This window comes from Acromyrmex echinatior, chromosome 2 (genome assembly GCF_024713525.1).
Source record: "Acromyrmex echinatior isolate Ae372 chromosome 2, ASM2471352v2, whole genome shotgun sequence".
Lineage (NCBI taxonomy): Eukaryota > Metazoa > Arthropoda > Insecta > Hymenoptera > Formicidae > Acromyrmex > Acromyrmex echinatior.
In genome coordinates, this window is record NC_141853.1 from 4034397 (window position 1) to 4050055 (window position 15659).

Genomic DNA, 15659 nt, shown 5'->3' on the forward strand with positions numbered 1-15659 from the left:
AGTGTCATGTTTAACTTTACGACGATTTTCCTTAAATTTATGCGCGAAGAGTGCATGAAGAAAAGCACAAGTGCGGTGTCGACATGAGACAACTGAATACCTCTGGGTTAATTCTCGATTTCATGATCGCAAATTCGTGGAAATCCAAGGTTGCCATAGACCTGAAAAACCGGGAAAACCGGGAAAAGTCGGAGGAAAATGTAAAAAAGCCTGGAATTTCGAAATTTGAATAATTAAGGGACCGCGCCGATGATCTTGACATATATTGTTATAATCCTGAATGACCTTCAGAAGGTTTTAGCGGTCACTGTTTATTAAAAAATTATGAACAAAAAAAGTTTGAAAGATAAGCATTATTTCTGCATCAATTCTGCTGTATGTGCAATACCAAACATTATTCTACATAGGCTTTCAATACGAAGCGACTTTCACTCACCTCCTGCAAAGGGGCGCACGACTCTTACCTCCGACTCCCCTCCTCCCCTCTGCAAAGAGGTAAGAGAATCGTAGATGAGAATCGTGCGCCCCTAAAGCAGGGGGGAGGGGGGGATGAGAGTCGGAGGTGAGAATTGTGCGCCCCTTTGCAGGGGAAACACATTTTGCGTCTTTTCTTGTTATGAATTTGTTTATAATACACGGCATGGCAGTGATATTTCAAATTAGCAAAATCTCGCGTGAGTTTTACTTTTGATTTACATTGGACAATTTACTTCATCTTTAAAGATGCATCTTTTGCAATTAAAAATTCAATAAGAGCAGTATTATCGTTACAAATTGCCAAAAACTCGTACAGACGCATGATGTGTTATCAATGACACAATACTACTGAATGTCAGCGAAAGCTTGAGTATCGATAGAAGCAAACAAAATATGTATGACGAATACTATCATAAAATCATGTCCTTCTACATCGATATTAATATTTCAGTTAATATTTATTATTCCTTCTCATTTCAAGATTCTTTTAAGTAGGTGCAAATTATATTAAACTCCTATTGCTCATAATTTTTTAAAGAGCAGTTACTGAAACAGATATTTTTCAAAGTTTTTTTGTTCATAACTTTTTAATAAACTGACTGCCAACTAAAATCTTCTGAAGGTTCACTCAGGACATCCCGCTGTCCGTGCACGTGAATTCTATTTTCTTATGAGCGACAATTACGAGGAGATATACTAGATTCTTCACTTAATTCTTCGTGAAAAAGAAAATTTTATTACTTTTTAACAGCTGAATTTGTCTGTTACTCGTAACTATCTCTCATAATTTGAACAAAGATCTCCAGATCTTTGTAAAAGAAAAAATCGTGGGAGTCCTCTGGTCGTAATCTTTTATGTTGATAAAAATATTTAATATAAATTTTATAGTTTTCTTAGAATTATTATATTACCCATAATATTAGATCTGAAAGAACTAAAACCCGAATAGAGATTATTTAAAAAGCTCGTTATATCAAAAAGATTAGAGGGAACTTCGTTCTAAAATTTGAGAAAATGAATAAAAATGAATATGAATAATGAAACCAACTTTATAAAAATGTTAAATGTCTTTCAAAATATGTCTTGATGTGTAAAAACACAGTCATTTCAATCTCAATTGTCAATTTTATCTTCCTTGATAACTCGGACTAACTCTTTCTGTATTAAAAAGATAAGCTCGTATTCAGAATGCACTTTTATCGATAAAAGCGCGTTTTTATCTCTAAAATTCTATGAGTAACGTAAATTATAGCACGTTAGCGCGCTAACATCGTTAGCGCATTCTGAATACGGACCAATATCTTCAGTTGGATCTAAGTCATCTTTTTTGTAGTCTTTTGGATTCTTAATAATACATTTACATAATAAATATATCTTCCATAAATTTAACAATGTAAGCCGGACCATCATCTTTACGTTTAATGTTTAGAACACAAACTTTAATTGCATGAGCAATTGTTTTTTTTTATGTACTTCTGAATTACCAATCATTAGATTTAAGTTAATCTATTTAAATGCGATATCGATAGGAAAGATTGTTAAATGATTTTTTACTTATTGTAATTATTAGGGATTGTAAAATTACCGGATATCGGATAAAAAAATGTAATATCAGATATCTGGGAAGGTAATTTTTTGAGTCGAATATCCGATATTTTCCAGATATATCCGATCGGATTCCGGGACAATACTTTCTAAAAAAAAAAAAAAAAAAAACTTACAGAAAAAACTTGTAATTTTGCAACAACACATTATAGCATTATGAATGTACATACTTATTTATAGAACATTTGTATAAAAAGTCAACAATTTAATAATCTAAAATTTTAACCGGATATATTCTCGGATTCTAATGATATTCGACTATCCGGTCGGATAGCAAAAAATTACCGGATAATACCGGATATCAGTAATCATTCTATGAAATTTTTGGAAATTAATGAAAAAGTAGTAAGATCACATATTATTTTTTGTATATTTCTATTGAATGTATTTTATAAGTAAAACGAGTTTTTTTATTTGCGTAAATAGCGGCTATATTAAATAATAGTTCCGTGCATACAACGATGGTGTCATTAAGGACGCATTCACACTTTGATAGAAAAGCGGAAAAGTAACAGCCAATCAGAACTCGCTTCCAACAATAATGACACAAATGAGAAATTGGCGCCTGGGATCGAATCCGGATCGGAAAGTCACGAGTCGAGAGTGCTATGCACGCAACTACTCGATGTCCCGACTTTTCGGATATCCGATGCATCCCTATAGTAATTACAGTGTCATTTATTATACAATTAAATATATTATTAAATATCAAAAAAATTAAAGGCTTTACTTAAATTCAAAAATTTATGTGATCTTACTCTGGGAATAGTTTTTAAAAAAATTTTTCAATATTCTATGACCATTTTAAACTCTATGGAAATTGTAATTATTATCCGTTTTAATTGTAATTACAAGACGACAGTGGCAAGCTTTTATTGTATTTTTTTTTGTAAAGTTAATAAAACTATATGTTACTTACGAAACAAATTTATATTTTATATTTTTTCTTTTTTTCTGAAATGTTATAAAAAAAAATTACAATGATATGACTACAGAGTTAAGATTTTAAAAAAATATTTGCCATTGACGTTTTGTATTTTATATATATGTGCGTGAGAAGATACAAAAAACAATGAAATAGAGATATAATTCCTTGACTGGAGAATACATTGTAAAACACACATTATTAAACATTAGTAGTTATATCAGCACGCACATAAGTGTACAAGACAGCTGCATCTGTGCAATACTATACAGAAATTGTACATACGTTAGATAATTATAGTTTGTTGACGGTTCCGTCGATGCAAAAAAAAAATAAACTAGTCCTTTTGTAAAAAGACAGACAGCTGTACGTAATGTGATATTTAATGCGTGCAGAGTTTAATCGTACATGTATACACTACCGCGCAAAAGTATTTATCTATTTCAATTTTTGTATCATTTTTTTACACGCTTTTTTTATACCGTTTTTTATTCCGTTTTAATTCTATTATATTCTCTTTATATATATCTATAAAATTTTGAATCACCAAGTATTATTAGGTCTTTGGTATGCACTTTTTTGTACTCAGCATCTTCACTTTCTTTCTTTTCAATATCCGAATATATATTTATCTCATTTTAAGTGTAATAATTAAAAACTTTGGAGATTTCAAGTAATGCGAAAAAAACCTATTATTGAGAGAGTTTAATCTGGAAGATTAAAAGAAAAATTGAAATTTGCTCTCCTTTATTTAATATGGTAAAAGAAGATAGAGTGAGCAAATACTTTTGAGCGGTTTTATATATATATATATCTTTCAACGTCACTCTTTCAGCATTGTTGTAGATACTTTATTAAGATATTTATGACCGATGTAATAGATATGTGTGCAATATTGTATTTATAAGTTTGTTTTCAACGTAGTGTGAGTTATTTAATATCTTATGAATATTGATGCGATATACAGTAATATTTATATATTAATTTTAGCAAGATTTATAAAATTTAATTTACGCTACTTTGAAAGCAAATGGTTCGTACTATTAGTCGTTTCTTCTGGAAAACGAATAAGTAATCAGTTGGGAAGCGAGAGGAGCTATATGTTGTATTATAAGATTTTGTACAGATTATGCATATATATATACATTATTAGAAGGATTCTGTCAATCTTTGTCATTCTTTATTTTCCATAATCCTGTCTAATATGACATATGTATTCATGTATCATTTTTCGTAATGTTTCCATCATTTCCTGACAACATATCTTTTATTTAAAAATATTTGATTATTGCGATTCAGTTATTCTTCTCGGTTTTTTTTTAGTATATTTTTTTATTTAGTATATTTAATTATTCAGTTATTTAGTATATTTTTTTTAACATAAAGACACAGATTATTGTATGTTACATAATTTTATTGTGTTTATTCTGTTGTATAAATTTCTGATTTTATATATATACACACAAAATTAATCGAGTTAATTAACTTTTACATAAATTAACAAGTGAAATTATCAGATTTTTTTATTATCAAATTTTAAATTCAAAAATGCAGATCTTATGAAAGTAATATGATGAATATAATTATAGTTAAATTAGGAAAACGACTAACAAAAATAGTGCAATATTTTAGTGCAAACATTTATTGATTGTGATATTTAAATAAAGATACCCTCATCTGTTACAGTCAACTCGAAGCAAGGTTGCTGGTCGATAAACTAGACCCCTAATGTTCTGCTTAGGATACTAGAAACAATAACAGTTAGTAACTGCCTGTAATAAGATAATTAATTGTACTGGTATCACAAATAAAAGTAGAAACATTAATTAGTAATAATCTTTGCACAGCAAATGACAGGCGATTACTTGTTCGAAATCATCAGGCGATAACTGTTACTGGTCATCGGTATCAGGCTATACGGTAAGTGATTGACTGGTAAGTTACAGAAATTGATTAAATCTGATTAAGGCTAATTAACGCATTAATCATGCATTGAGGAGTCTTGTCAAACGATATTTTATGCGAGAATCCCCCATAATCCTATGAGATTTCCACTTAAATTTTAATAACTTGAATAACTCAAGGATGGAAATTGACATGTAGTGCTTATCAATTTGCTATTACCTCGACGTAAAGATTGTACAAAAGATAAAAAAAGAAATGACTGCCATTGACAATGCCAATTTAATTTATAATAAATTATTAATGCTGAAAATTTGGTACATATAGTACGTTCGTATTTTAAAAGTAGATATGTGTAGAGGCCTAATAAATTCCAGTTTCGTGATTCAATGGTTACACTAAAAAAATCCAGTTTTTCATATCACGATCTTATTTTCCTCGCAGGAAAAAAGATCGCAATGTCGAAAGCTGATAATAAAAAACGTTGCATTTTACATTTTAGATATTTATATTTTTAACGTTAAAAATATAAGAATTTAGTGAAAATCAATATGCAAGACAAATATAAAATACTTTGCGTTATTGTTTCACTGAATATAAATATTTTCTCAGGTCTATTTACGGTATTCTCGCCATGGAGAGAATCATCGCGGGAGATTGGTCCGAGCTCGCCGTTAATTTAACGATACATTGCGCTCGGCACCATAGTTTATTCAATGTTCACCGATCCTATATATTTTAAATCTCAAATTTCGCATGTAGCCTTCGTAGTCCTTTTACTGGTTTGCGCGGCCACTCGATATTCCGCGTTTGCTCGTATTGGAAATACATATATGCAAGATGGTCTAAATATCGATTGGATATAGCGATCAAGAGTGAGAGAAAAAGATAGAAAAGGGTACACACGCAATGTACATATATATACGCAGAAAGGGATGAAGTGGAATGATCTCGAAGATGGTAAAGCAAGAGGGTTAAAGGCTACGTATGCTAGGAAAAAAAACGTGATACGGCACGTTCGTATCGGTTCACCGTGGGGGAATAGAAATAGAAATATTTCGCTTTTCACGTTGCATAAAGATTCTCAATTGCTACGTGCCGCTCCATACTTGGAATTGCAAGCCGATATATTGTAAGATGCATGTTATGCACCGTCGTTCGCCTTTTTCTATCCTTTCCGCTCTTTTTCTCGCTTGTTTTACTACTCGCCAGGCGACGAAGAAAAGTTTTCCAATACAAAAATATTTATGCCGATTTTTACACGCGAGTTTATCTTTGAGCTTAGATATTTGATTGCATAGCGATAAAAATCCTCTTTTTTTTTTGTTGTAAAATATTGGTTTTGGATATGACGGTTCATACGAATTAGAAAGCTAAATAAATCTCGTTTATTACCAACGGATTTTATATTTTCTGTAAATATAAATTTATAACAGTAGTGTATTCTTTCCTTTTTCGATTCTCTTATTCTCTGATTCTCTCGTTCAATATTGCTTGCGAATGTATCACATAGATCTTTGACCCATCATGTAAAATATGTACGTGATATTTCCATTTATAATACTATCTATTTTTGTTTTAATTAAAATTAGAATTTTAATTTAAAAAATTAAAGGGTTCATATGAATAAAATTCAACTATAATATAATAAAAAGAAGGGCTAGTAAGCCTAGGTATTTTTGCTAAATATTATTTAAACTTATCGCTTTTACATCGTTTTTGGATCTTATATTAATAGATCCTCTTCTCAGTGTGTAGATTTCGTTAATATTGTCAAATTAATAAAACTATAGTTTTGAAACGCACGCATTTTTAAAATTATTATATCGTAAATCTTTCGTTATACAAAATTCTCACTGTTGAACATGCCATTCCTAGATTTAGAAACAAGAACCAGCTTCCTCAACCTCTTATAATTCAAATAATAGTAAATCGATGCTTATAGCAATGGAAAGGCCATAAGTCTTCACATCTCACGACAATATATTTTTTATTTTGACTTTCAAGAATGTGGATAACCAGTAGACTTAGAATGTTTAAGGCATTGCACAATCAAAGTAGTCAATTAATATTATATTTTATCTTTGTGATTGAAAATTAATGCTTTTAACACTTTGAGAAGAGAATTAATGATTTCGATTTTAATGAAAATTAAAGTTCGACGCATAAAATTGAAAAATAAATATTTATTCCACAATTCATTATAATGCGCCAGGTGTACTGTTTCCAGCATCGTTCGTTATACCATTGTTAATCTTCGGTTTAATTAAAATTATATTCCAACGTATTATGACGCATGATGATCTATCGTTGCATTTCATCTGAGTTAGTATAGGTAATTGAGAAATAATGTTCTCTAACAATATCAATTGTTACTCGCGTTCTATTAAAATTTGGTGCATTATAATTATGACGTACTAGAGTGAACGCACGTTAGGTATTGTATTTCATGTGGTTTTTTTTTTAATGCAGGTTGAGTGATACAGAAATTTTAGCATCGCTGTGTCGAATTGCGGTATAAAAGTCGACCGCGCGGCAGTATTGAAATTTAATAACCGGCGTTCGGTCGCCTCGTCGACGTATTCTCGATATCGGTGGACAAGCCAGTGCCGCCCAGAAATTACATTGGGACATTGAATACCGCGAGCTAAACCGGAAAAAAAGCTAAATGGGCGATCCTAAAGGCAACGACCACTACTCTACGAGTCTGGATTTATTAGTAGCTGTGGTTTTCGCGCGATCGTTCTTTTCCTCTCCTATTTATCTTTCGTGTCAGCGCACGTCTACCACTTTTTTCCAGGGAGATCTCATTCACGAAAAAGGGTGGTGTTTAGTTGCTGGCAGTGACGTAAAAGCGGACGAAGAGGGGTTATCCCTAGGGCTGCAATGACGTAAGAACAGGGTCGAGTTAAGAACGTTTTGCACCCACGATTAAATTGTTAAGAAAGCATAAATGAAAACGAAGCTCATTAAAAAATAAATTCATTAAAAATTAATTAAAGTTTAGAATTATCATTTCTATTGTAATTACCGTAATTATTATTAAAGGTAATATAAAGGAATAACATTTCGACTGCTTGCCTTTTATATATATATTAGGTGTTGGAATTAATTCGTAGCGTTTTTTAATGAAAGAATGTTATTTATTTCACATGAGCATTAAAAAATACATTAATGAAAGTACTTCCCATCACTTGTAAAACTCTACGAATTAATTCCAACACCTAATATATATATATATATATATATATATATATATATATATATATATATATATATACGATTGAAAATTTAGATAATATTCCAATATAAAAAAAATTTTTTTTCATAGGTAAAAGTTTTTATGCGACGAATAGTTGAAATAGAGATACAGATTTGAATTTTGTGGAGCATTTTAAAACAGAAATATATATATATATATATATGTACATATATATGTATATATATTATATATATGTCCGACAGAATTTTCCAAGCAATTTAAAGCTCGAAGTTCTAATTGTTTGAACGGTTCAGAACTAGCGGAAAGTTTTGATTCGAAGTTAGATATCATGTTCACTATATCACGCGCGAAATCGGAGCAATTAAAATTTCCTCATACATTCACTACCAGCCCAACACTATTCATCCGTCACTGTAACAGAGAAATGCAGGAACGACGATATAAAATGTGAGGGGATACAAGGGGTGGCTTGAGTCGCATGTAGGTCGCACTATCAGAGCCGCGACCTAGTTTGGTCCTCTTCCCGTCCTTTCCGTTGCACCTTCTCGACCTCAAATTACACCGAAACCGACGCCCCGCGTTGTCATGTCTGGTCCACAAATCTCTAGATATATTTTCGCCCTCCCTTGTACACGTGTTGGGACAGATCTGGAATATGAAAAATTACGGCTTGAGAAACTTGACATTTGTTTTAAAACATTTGTTCAAAAATGATAGAAATACGAGAGTCATCGATATTCGATTGGATTTATTACCAATTCCCAATCCTGTCCGATTATTGGCGAATTGTTTATATTTCATATATCAAAGCTAGGCTAGCTATCAAGAAAACAAAGATGGACTCGATTACATGAAATAAAAATATCATTTGTGTTTGTTTATGAATATACACCGCATATGTCACATGCTACATTACAAGTATTAACACTATTAGAAAGATTGAGAAAAAGAAATACAGATATATAAAATAAAAGTGAAATATAAATAAGAAAGCGTTTATTTTTATTTTAATGTTGTGTAGGTGGTTAAAAGTATATAATTGATTGTTTAAATTAAAAAAATTAAAAATAAAAGAATTTCTTTTCAACAGTAAGTACATCATTTATGAAAAAGAGATTTAGAGGTTTTTAATACATGGAGGAATTGTGTGATATATTACATAGATATTTCTTTACGAATCCAACACGGGATTTTGTATCTCTTATTTTTTTTAATTCATTTTTTTTATTTTTCTATTTTCAGACAAATGTTATTTTCTTCATGCTCAATATTTAATACCTACATCTTCATAAAATTGGGATTGAGTTTTCTCTCTCTTATTAAATAGTTGAACAAAATAAAAGATGGTACAAAGACTATTGAATAATTCCAAGACATTATTTTAATTTTCTCTGAGAAGTTTTTGTAATTAATTTATTAAACCGATACGACGTCACAATAATTTGAGTCGATGTTTCTTATGGCTCTTTCAGACGTAGTTCTAACTAGTAGTCTATAGAACACACACACACACACACACACACACACACACACACACACACACACACACATACACACACACACACACACGTATATAAACGTAAATTTTTTCGAATTATGATAAAGTCGAAACAATTTTTACGCTTCTTCTTTTTTATTTTTACAAATTACAAGTATTTGTTAATACAGTTTACCACATGTTCACAATTAATTATTCTTTGTAAGTATGCTCAGTAAAACTTCATTTTTACTTCACTATTCTACTAAATTTTATGCAGTTATTCTTCTGATTTTTTTATTAGCATTAAAAGCCTTTTGTTATTTAAGTTTCTTCTTAAAATTTAAAATTAGACTAATTAGATAATGGATTAAGATATCTTTGAAAAAAATTGATTGAAACGCAAATCTTGATGAAAAACGTTTTTTTGTCATTTAAACAATTTCTTAGTAATTTTTCAATAATTTAAAATAATTTAATTTTTTATTATAAATTTATTACATTTCTCTTTAAATTTTTTTAAAAGTATTAATTACCTTTGTCGATTGTAATTTCAAATTTTTTTAATTTTACTCAATTTTATAGATAAAAATAATGTTACACATAATTAAACAGCAGATTAGTAATAAATCTATTTAAAGATATCTTAGTATATTCTTTTCGAGTTTTATTAATATCTAGTCTAGTAGTCTTGTATATTTTTTCGCGGTATATTAAGTCAACATAATGCACGAGCTTGGAAATGAGATTTCTCTTTTACTTCCTCTTCTACAGTTCTTTATCTCTTTGTCTACTTGGCTAAGACGACGTTTTTGGGAAAAAAGTATATTGCTCTTTGTCTTATCGTGGAAATAAATGTGCTTAATTAGATATTTTGTGACAATTCGAGGTTTATTAGGACATTACTATTCATTTCTGTTTCGCTCGTTTCTAAGTGCGAAGTTTTCCAGTAATTATGTTGGTTCGCTAAATTTAAATACATATATATATATATATATATATATATATATATATTTAAATTTATACACAATATATATCATGTTCAAATTATCATTGCGTTTCTAGGGCTTTATTCTTGCTTAGGACAATAGATGTTATCTTTTTTTGAATCAGTTAAAAATATTATTTGTAGAAAAATTATTAATTTACATATTTCATTTAATTACATGTGTAATATTGAAAGAAAAAGTTGAGATCAATTTTCTCATTTTATTTTTTGGCTTTTTTAAAATTGGGCTTTTTTAAATTGTTATTGAATTAATATTACGTTCTGCACGCAGAAATAGGTCGCTTCGATTCTAATCCAACCGACAAGAAATCTCATTTCCGACTTTCCTCGCGTTCTACAGTCGCTCCTCTTTTCTGGTCAGAATGAAGAATTCACGCGGCTTGGTTATTTGATTCATCCCGGCAGAATCCCGGAGATATACCCTCGATATACCGAGATGCGAAAAGTCTTTGTGATGACCACTAGCAAAACCGAACACGACGGTCCTCTTTTACTTGCAAACGAGGTGGTAACGCTGGTCTCCAAAACTAGAACAAGCTACAGATGTGTCTCTGCCGAAATTAATCCTTAGAATGTTATTGATGTATGCGCGAGAGAGAGAGAGAGGGGGGGGGGAGAGAGAGAGATAGGAGAGGAGAGAGAGAGAGAGAGAGAGAGAAAAAGGATTAATGATATTCTTAGTAATTCAATTTTTTTTAGCTTGATATGATACTGGTATTATTTATAAAAGATTAAGAATATTTATTATTATCTATTGAAGATTATTGCTCAATCAATTGTACATAAACTAATGACAATATTTTTAGATGATAATATTTTTAGATATAATTTTAAATATATATAATTTTTGTAATCCTTTTGTATGACTTTATGACAAATAATTATGTAGAAATGCCTGTGGTATGCGTGGCATTTTGTAATTATAACCGGAAAATTTAAATCCATGGAATATGATCGCGTGGAATTTTTAACGCGCACGTTAGAGCGCATTGCATGTTCGACCATCTTTTCCTATTTTCTCCTATTTTTTTCTCAGAAAGCTTTTCTCTAAATTCTCATATTTCGTTTAAAACATTTCATTACATGATTTGCACATCTCTTATGCTTGTAAGTAAAAGAACGGAAATGTAGATAACAATAATACTAAAACATAGAAAACAATGTTAACAAATCATCGTAATATTGTAATTCTTTAAAAACATATTAATGATTTTTTTAATATTTTTGTTTTTTTTTTATTGTTACATTTTTATATTGATAAAAATGTAATACTGAATATGTTCGAGGTACAAATATTTGTACAAAAAGTAATTATTCTGGTATTTATTCATGCAAAGTTTCAAAACCGAAAATGAAAATTGCTGAAAGTGTTGAGGAATGAAATTCTATAATAATTAAATTTAAAACAAATTTTAGTGTAGGCGTAATAGTGCTACACGCAACCATTTGTTCGATGAAAGAAGCATACAGCCGTTAGTGGCAACAGAAGACAATGAAATTACTGTTACTCATAGCAACTGGTTTGGTCCTTTGAAGTGCAAATTGGTGCATATAACCAACACGTTGACCAATATGGTTTCATAGCCAGATCGATAGCACATTGGAACTAGATAACGATGAAGATGTTCTCCTGTAACTCTAGGAAGATTCAAAGGATTAAACGCCTAAAAGGAATCCATGTTTACTCATGTTCAATGGGTTTACATTTATACCATTAATAAAAATCATACACATATATTCTAAAGTTACATCTTAATATTTATCGAATATAGGAATTGAGATATATTGCCTATATTCGAGATCTATATTCGAGATCGTAACAAAAATGGAAAGTTTGTTTCTCGTATGTAATAATTTGTTATTATTATACTAAAGAGATAAAAGTAATATTTATCTTTAATTTATTTAAATACGCGAGTAAGCATGCCTGCGTGCATATTTATGTGCATACAATTGTTTTTTTTTTAACGTACATCGCACATTGGATATGCATATTCGAATGTGTTAAAGGGTAACGATTGGTATTTTGATAAAATTTTAATGAATGAATTTGTTATCGTTTGCATTGGGTCGCATATTTATAGCTAACGAGTATGTTGCGTGTATCGCGGATGCGCGCATTAATCTCAGCAACATTTTGTCGCGATTTTTTATCGTGAGTGTTACGGGTTGTGCCATTTCGCGAGCAAACAAACCCATTATTATCGCAAGCTTTATCATTTTAATCTCGAAAACAGTGTGAAAGATAGTGCCGTTTGTTTAGTCAGCGAAATGTTTTCAAAATCAGACAATTTCGGCGCGTTTATTCACTAGGATCTAATAGGCGAGTGCATTAATTAATTGTCTATTGTTAAATAGACACCCTATCCGATAGTTATCCGCTAATAACGCGGATGAAATCCGACGCGTTTTCGTGTGACCTCATTTAAATTCAACTACACGTTCGACTGCTCGATTCGCTTGCTCGCTGAGTCCCGCAATAATTAGTTCATTATGCGGATCATTTATGCAATTTTACGTATGTAAAATATTATCTATTTGACACGAGATTAAAAACATGAACGTAAAAATATTTTTGTTTGTTTGTTTTTATAACGAATTTCTGTATGATAGCGTTTTATCAAAGCGCATTTTTACACTTGACTATAAACTGGCGCATTAATGACTAATAATATTAGGAAAACATACATTTTAGTTACTTTTACGTGACTATGTATGATATCTAAATTTTTTATGAATTACATGTGAAATTTGGTGTTATTTTTAACAAGCTATTAAATTTAAACTATTACAATTTGATTAAATCCGGTAACTACAGTGTTGAAACTGTTGAAAGTATGCTTGCTGTAAACAAATGGCTTTCTATTTCACTCAATTTAGCAAATTAGGAAATAATTTTTTTCTTATTATGCATTATTGCTATAAATAACAAAACAATTGTCTACTGTGTTACTTTTAAAAATACGGCATAACAACTAGTGATTATTTATTTAAAATTTTATACATGCATCTATATAAAATTATCTGTATAAATGTGTATTTTGTTATATGTATCTCAGCAGGGATTATTTATTTTAACAACATAAAAAACAGTAATTCGTCTTGCTTCTTTTTCTTTTATCTCATTTAAAAGAGTGCAGCTCATTATGACTAAAGCTCATCGCGATGAACGAAAGTACTTACTTCGCGCTCGAAGAGGCGCATATTCCGTGGTAACTACTCGAGACCATTGAAAATGTGCGACCTTAAGCTGTGCATACTTTTGGGGCCCAAAATAAAACTTTCTGTCTCTTTTACAATGTAACGATGCGAACACGTTACATTGGAAGGTGTATTTGACAGAAGATCACCAAGTTCCTATACGATAAGTAGTTCGGCTTCGTTTCTTTCTCTCTCTTTTTTCTCCATTTCACTGCCACCTTAGCGAAGAAACGTATTAAGTCGGGAAATGAAGGTTGTAAAGCCCTGGGCAGCTTTTTGCCACGCAATCACACTCGACCGGAAGTTTTACGCTTAGCCTTTGGGCAGTTGAGTGCGCGAGTGCAGAACTCTGATCGCAATAGCACCTGTCAACTTTTCCAAGCGGAATGCCCTTAGTACCTACATCTTGTAGAAACTTCTGTGTCAACGTGTGAGAAAGAAATATTTTCTCGCTTTCGACAAGCGGAGTCAATATAAAGCGATCCTCACATCTATATAAGAGCCGCAACATAGAGAGAACTTCCTTAACTCATAACATATGATTTATAGAAGAGTTACACTGTTGGAAAAAATATGTTAAATTTAACATAAATCGCATGTCCACTCAAATTTTTGTGTTAATTTAATACAACATGTTAGAAGATTATTATGTACGAATATTATGTAAAAGAATAAATATATAAAAGATAAAACTGACAAAATTTGTAAATAAATCGTGGAAGAATATTTTTTTTTTTTTTAGTAAAATTAACATTTATGATATTTTTAATTAATCTATATTTTATTTGTTTATCTTAGAATTTATGTTTTAAAACACATTTTTATATTATTTGTTCATTTACTCATAAATTATGTTATTTTGATATTAAGAAATGTTGACTATCAAATTAATACAAATTATTTAAATAACATAATTACATTATTAATTTAAATTATTATTAAGTTAAATTAACATATGTTAAAAAATTTAACACAAAATGTTAATAAGGATTTGAGTAATCATTTCCAACACAAATACGAAATGTTTTTTACTGTTACATAAAGTTAAATACAGAAGTAAAAATTTCGAATTAAACCTTCGAATTAAAAATTTTAAAAATTTATCATTTTAACGATAAATTAAAAGATAGAGCGTTGAAATATTCCAACATTAATAACAATGATTTATATTATTTACATTGATCAACTTTCACTTTTTCAAAATGAACATTTTACTTTTTCATGTTAAATTGGTCTGACAGAAGGTCACTTTTATAATATTTTTTATGCTGATTTTAAATCTGTTTGCTAACTTTATGAGGAGGATAAGGTTTTTAAATAATATGCATTAAAAAATTTTATTAATTTTCCAATAATTCACTGGTCAATAGAATTCTCTTTTTTTATGTTAAATTAATCTGATATTATTTTTTAAATTGAAAGAATAGAACGTTGAAATGTTCCAACATTAATAATACTGGTTAATAATATGAATCGACTTTCACTTTTTCAAAGTAAAAGTTTTTTACTTTTTTATGTTAAATTGACAGGATGTTTTTATAACATTTTTTGATCTAATTTTAAATCTATTTGCAAAATTTATAAAGAAAATATGGTTTCTGAGTAACATATGTATCAAAAAATTCTTTTGCTTGTTTTCTCTGTTTATACATAAACAAACAATTCATAGGAAATGACTACTAAATTCAATATGGTTTTTTATTTATTATAAAAGATTTGAAACAAAAATAAAACATTTTAATTAAGAAAAAGGCTTCATACAATAAGCTGTTATTAGCAAAATATATAGATAAGTTTTTAAAAAGAAATGTGTTTATTACGAAAAAATGGATAAATTCTA

General features: G+C 29.8%; 1 protein-coding gene across 2 annotated transcripts in view; it reads left to right on the forward strand.

Annotated features, from left to right (window-relative positions):
* fng (Fringe glycosyltransferase) overlaps window positions 1–5168 on the forward strand; it is a 118122-nt gene extending 112954 nt beyond the window's left edge. The window contains exons 10-11 of one of the 2 annotated variants that reach the window (XR_015544266.1): window positions 4694–4767; window positions 4855–5168. The gene's annotated coding sequence lies outside the window, so the exon portion shown is untranslated. Of the gene's footprint in view, window positions 1–4693 lie in introns of both variants that reach the window. The other variant, XR_015544265.1, reaches the window with a different exon arrangement.
* Window positions 5169–15659: the final 10491 nt, after the last annotated feature.